The sequence below is a fragment of the Dermochelys coriacea genome, chromosome 1 (genome assembly GCF_009764565.3).
Source record: "Dermochelys coriacea isolate rDerCor1 chromosome 1, rDerCor1.pri.v4, whole genome shotgun sequence".
NCBI lineage: Eukaryota > Metazoa > Chordata > Testudines > Dermochelyidae > Dermochelys > Dermochelys coriacea.
The window spans coordinates 199,699,680-199,705,706 of NC_050068.2; the positions used below are offsets into that span (position 1 = coordinate 199,699,680).

A 6,027-nucleotide genomic window follows, 5' to 3' on the forward strand; every position below is an offset into this window, starting at 1 on the left:
AGAAATAATATTGAATAGCTACCCAGTCAATGAGCGCCATCCATCCTGTGCACAGAATGACGCAGGAGTGTTGTTTGAAAAAACAATACGTGATCATGCAATTAAAGTCTGTATCATAAAGTATATGCTCAAGGGGACAAATTCAAATTGCACAAGCAACCTTAATTCTGGCATTTCCTAACTTTTGAGTACTTGACTTTGCAACCTTAATAATGTTCTTTTAACATTTTGTGTGTAACATTATATAATCGTTCTACATTACTGAGCATTTTCTTTTCCTCCAATCATTTTATATTATGTCTGTAATTCTATTAACTACTTGCTTCTGTAATTTCCTTTGCATAGTTGCTGATACTGTTCTATTTTGTTATCTTTAGTGATCAGTTTTGCTATAAAACAAAGGCAGCCTAAGACATGACTGTTTAAGCATCTGCAATAATGAGATTAAATGTTGGCATTAAAGAGCCAGTGTGCACAGAGCCTCTTTTGTGAAGAATTCCTACTGGAAGTTGCTGAAATCTCTTCTTTTTTTTTTAAACCCTTTAAAATAAAGTGCTCCCTGTATTCCCTCTGTCCTCTGCATCCGTGGCAATTCATTTTGTCAATCAACAAATTAATAAGCAGCAGCAGTAGGAGCCCATTGTGCATTTGAACTGCAGTGTGACTTTCTACTGACATGAGATTTCAGGTTTGTGCTGTGTTAAATGCCAGAAGTCAGGGCCAACTTGCAGGGAGCCCTGAGCTAGGTTGTTTGGGGTAATGGAACTGGGGCTGACCTCACACATCATGGCAGCCAGGGGAAAGGAGTATTCATCTCTGAGATGATGTTAGACCCTGTCTACAGTCAGGGATAGCTCCAGTACTGCAACTGGTGTAGCTGTGCCGCTAGTGACCCTCACAGTATTACTACACTCAGAAAATGCATCTTGTTAGAAACTAACACGATGTTGCCTTCAGGACAGGAAAGGACAGTTGTGTTGAAAAATATGTTAAATGGGACATTGTTAAGTACACCTTGCTCCTGTCTACAAAAGATGCCAAGTCATATTTAACATCACGTTTAGTTAAAAACATGATAGCACATTTTCTACCATGAAGCACTTTCTCAGTGTAGACATGGCCTAAGTGTAGTAAAGGGCAAGCCAGGGTTTGCACTGATTGCCAGCAGGGGGTAAACTTATTAGCTCAATCAGTGCAAATCCCTGCATATCTTTGTCTACACCTAGCAGGTCAGCATTCATGCAGTTACTCTGACCTTTGGACACCAAATTTTGAATCAGGCCTGATTCTGAGAGTATCGTTGGAGCTGAAACATAGAATCAGAAAGGGGAATTCACCCATGTTGCAGTCAGCATAGCTGTCACAAATTGACTCCAAAAGCTCTCCGTAATGAATTCCTTCCAGTGCAAAGCTGGCTTTCTGAGGGCGCTCCAGTGCAGGAATTATTCTGGGGTAGGATGGACAAAAGGAGGGAAACGTGTGGGTGTTGCCAGAGGGGACTAGTGCCCCAGTGATTTCTCAGCATGGCAGTGCCAAGCATAAGTTAGGGCAGTGCCTTATCCCTCAGCAGCAGCAGTAGAATAGAAGAAAAGTAAGCTGGCTCCCCCAGGTCTCTAGCTATAGTGCAGGATTGAATCTGGCCCAGTGTGTCATGAGGGCTTGGGGGCAGGGTCATTTGGGCTTCTCTGCGGGGACAACCAGCAGATGGAAGGGGAGACAATGTTGGAGGTGGGTGGAAGGAGGTCTGGGCCATTTGTCTTGGAACAGGACATCAGCATCCTCAGGACACTGACTGGAGTCTGCAACCCCCTGTGTACTCTTAGGGTTAAAGGAACCTAGGCTTAGCAAGGCTGTATTGAGATAAAGCATGGAAGCTAAGCCAACACTAGGATTACGATCAGTAAATCAAGGAGGCATTTTAACTATATAATGGCTGTACTTAGTGTTATTTACTGACTCGTCAGGCCTTGCTATTGAAAGTGACTTACAAAGAGGAAAAAAATCCTGGCTTCATGTTCTCTTTTGCTTTCTTATGGTGTACGAAGAAAGCATGCCCGGCTTGTCTGATTTTTATAAAACGTATTTTTGTTACCTTAGAAATATTAGTGATATCAGTTTGATCTTTCCTGTGTGACAAAGTCCAACTGGAGAGCTACCAGAGAGTGGTGGAAGGCCCATAGATTAGCCCTAGAATTCTAAAGGCTAGAATTACTCTAGAATCACCTTAGAGACTAACAAATTTATTAGAGCATAAGCTTTCGTGAGCTACAGCTCACTTCATCCGATGAAGTGAGCTGTAGCTCACGAAAGCTTATGCTCTAATAAATTTGTTAGTCTCTAAGGTGCCACAAGTACTCCTTTTCTTTTTGCGAATACAGACTAACACGGCTGCTACTCTGAAATCTAGAATCACCTTTCCTGATGAGCTGGAAAGAGGTTACCTCAGGTCAGTTAGGGACACCTGAGTCCAATTAAGGGCTACCTGGGGAGAGGGAGGTGAGCTACAGCAGAGAGAAGACATCTCCTGGGTGGTAGGCTGCTCTCCTCCTTATAGAGGAAGCAACGGGACTGACTGACTGTTTGGGGAAGGACTGGCATCCAAAGGCCAGCATAACAAGGCAACACCCTGGAGAGGGGGTAGGGAGAGGTATATTATATTCCCTTCTAGTGTAATGAATTTGCTTCTTTTTGTTTGGCTGAAGAGTCCAGCTTGGGCCTACCCTGAGGCCCATCTTGTAAATGGTGAAAAATATTACCTGAGTGGGGAGTAATAAAAATTCTATGGAGCAGGGGCAGTGAGTTGTATGAGCCCACGATGCCCCTGTTCCAGAAATATTCAGAGCAAGGGGGCCTGGCTCTACCAATGTTCAGGGCTTGGTCTCTCCCCCAGCCCCCCCCCTGCTGCCCCTGCACACCTTCCCCCAAAGCATCTCCCAGCCCTGCCTGCTGCCCCCGGGCGCTTTAAAAGGGCCTGGGGACCCCCAACCACTGCCACCATCAGTGCAGCGGGGCTAAGGCGGCTTCCTGCCCGCCCTCACTCAGTGCAGCGCCACTCCCAGAAGCAGCTGGCACATGCTGGGGGGGTGAGTTTCTGTGTGCTGCCCCTACCCTGACCCCCAATGGGAGCTGTGGGAGCGGTGCCTGTGGGCAGCAGTGCTCAGAGACCCCCTGCCTAGGAGCCACTGCCAGCGGGGTGTGTGGGTCATTTTTGGGAGCTGCCTGAGGTAAGTGCTGACCCCGTCCCATACCCCTGCCCCAGCCCAGAGCCTGTGCCTCAACTCCCTCCCAGAGCCCACTCCTGCACCCCAACCCCCAGCCCTAGCCCAGAGCCCACACTCAAACTCCCTCCCAGAGCCTGCACCTCCTCCTGCACCCCAGCCCAGAGCCCACACCCAGTACCCAAACTGCTTCCCAGAGCCTTAGGCAGGTGAGGGGGGTGCAGGACTTGGATCTGTTCTGGGCACCACCAAAAATTATACAAACTTGCTGCCTCTGCTCTGGAGTGGGAGTGACTTGCTCCAAACCCCTGCTGCCTGAGGGGGAAATGCTGAGCCTGGCAAGGTAAAGGAGGTGCCTTGTCACACCTGGTTTTGCTGGATGATTTGCCGTGGGAGTTGGGGGAGGGTGTTTCACAATATTGCCAACTCTCACAGTATTTGAAGTGACATCCTGGCACCATTAAAATCAATAACAAAACCCCAGTGAAGCCAGGATTCACTCTTGGTGTTTTTCTTAAAGCCCTAGCTCCTGGAGTCATGTAACTATAAGATTAAACTTTAATATTTTATTTATTTATTTATATAAAGCCTTTGACCCTCATGAACTGTAAAAACTCAAAAACCAGCAAGCAAAGAAACAAGAACACAAACTATATTACTTTCCTAAATTGTGGGGTTTTTAAAGCTAGTCATGATTTTTGAAGAGGAGTATAGAATATTTATTTAAAACTGATTTTTTTTTTCTTCCGACTGTGTCTGGGATGTTTGAGTTAGGTGGGTATTAATAAAACCAAAGTGATTTAACCTGTTTAAATCAATTTCCATCTCAATCAGTTCTTACTTTCTTGATATCTTTGCTGTCATAATCCACCTGTTCTCCAGTGGTCCATAGTCTTCCAGGATAGACAAGACCTGATTTTTTTTTCTAATACAAAAAAATTATAATACAAATCCTTCTAGGCCTTCTCTTGGCATCATCTACATGAGGAAGTTGCATCTCAGGGTGGTGGATTACCTTAAATCAATGGGAGAATCTCTCCTGTCAACCTATGTTGTGTCTGTACAAAGTGCTACAGTTGCATACTATAGCAATTTAAGTGTAGACCAGCCCTTAGATTCTCTTTCTATTTCTGCTGGTGACTTGTTCTGTGACCTTCAGCAAGTCACTTAGGCCCAGATCTACAATGGGACTTGGCCACTGATACTGAGCACCGCAATGCCTAACTTTTAAGTGCCCAGAAAACTCACAGGAACAAAGCCTGAGTTAGGTGCTGAAGCTTCCTGTACAATGAATGGGGAGAGAGTGTTCTTAGGCACCTTTATCTGCAAAAGCCAGCATGCTCTAGGAGATGCTGGTGATGAGGGGTGTACTAAACCCCACCCCTTGCTGGAGATCGGTGTCTCCCGGCAGACCAGACTTAGGTAGGATAATCATACATCTGGGACAGTCCTTTTTTTTTTTTTTTTTTTTTTTAAGCCCTGTCCCAGCCATGCTGACTCTTTTGACAAAAGTAGGCATTTGTCCCTGATCAAGCTGACAAGAGAAAATGGGACAAATACCCATTTTTGTCAAAAAAGTGGGGTGTGGTGCGGAGGAACATGAGGGGGGGCAAACGGAGATGCCAGCCCCATGTAGGGGGGTGGCTGGGGTAGAGGGGGAGAGAGGAAGGGTTCCAGTGCCTGGGGGCAGGCAAGGTTCCAGCCATAGCCTCAAGCCAGAGGCTGGAACGGTTCAAGTGACCAGTGACAATTTGGGGGTGGGGCGGAGCTTCAGGTCAGCAGCTGGAGACAGCCCCATGGGGGGCCGGGTGGGGGGGGGGGGAGAGAAGAGTACCCAAGGGCAGCCCTGTGCACTGTCTCGTTTTTCCCTTTGGGAAATATGATCACCCTAGACTTAAGATGCTATATGTGCTTGCATTCCAGAACTAGGAACCCACTCCCTGGAATGAGGTGTCTAAATCATTTCTTAAGGGAATGGTAGGAGCCTCCCTGACTCCACACAAAACAGCAGTGGCAGGTGGTGGTGGTGCCCATGTTATAATTCTTAGCCCCATGGATGGAGCAATGAGCTGGGATGTAGGAGACAGCTACAGTTCCACTACCTCTGCCTGGTGGGAGAAAGGATTTGCACAGGGGTCTCCTACTCTCAGGAGAGAGCTCTAACCAGCTCTGGGATATTCTGATGTAGGGTTCCCTCAGTCTCTCCTGTTGAAGCTGTTCCATTGGGAATAAATAATCAAAGGAGCAGGGGGACTGGACCCTGGGCCTCCTACCTCCTGGAGGTGGGGCAGCCCTAACCTCTAGGCTATAGTTATTCTTCCTCACCTTTTCAGGCGTAATGACTAGCTAAGTAATCAGCATAGCTCAGTGGTTAAAGCTCATTTCTGAGAGGTGGGAGACCTCTGCTGAAATCCTTCCTTCCCCTCATGGAGGAAATTGAACCTGGATCACTGACATCCCAGCGGAATGCTTTAACCACTGGGCTGAAGATCACAAAGTGTCCAGCATCATGCCATGGAGTTCGAATGGGGCCTAACAGGGTGAGAATGCCTACCAGGTGAGCCCTGTAAGAAAGAGAGGTGTTTGCCTATCTACCTTTCCCTGGTTTGTGGATTGGATGGTACAGGCATCCTGGTGACTAGACTAAGGCAATAGTGCATATGCCCAGAGGCAGAGACATGGGTACAAAGGGAACTTCTACAGCAGAAATGTAGGCCCCAAGTGAGTTTAGGCACTTACAGAGTTAAGTGTTAAATCATCCGATGAAGTGAGCTGTAGCTCACGAAAGCTTATGCTCAAATAAATTTCT

The 6,027-nt window shown here is 46.8% G+C and overlaps 1 long non-coding RNA gene across 3 annotated transcripts in view; it reads left to right on the forward strand.

The window, feature by feature from the left end:
- The first annotated feature begins 2,474 nt into the window (after positions 1–2,474).
- LOC122459470 overlaps positions 2,475–6,027 on the forward strand; it is a 68,096-nt gene continuing 64,543 nt past the window's right edge. For all 3 annotated transcript variants that reach the window (XR_006280187.1, XR_006280184.1, XR_006280183.1), the window contains exon 1: positions 2,475–2,647. This is a non-coding gene — a long non-coding RNA (uncharacterized LOC122459470). The remainder of the gene's footprint in view (positions 2,648–6,027) is intronic.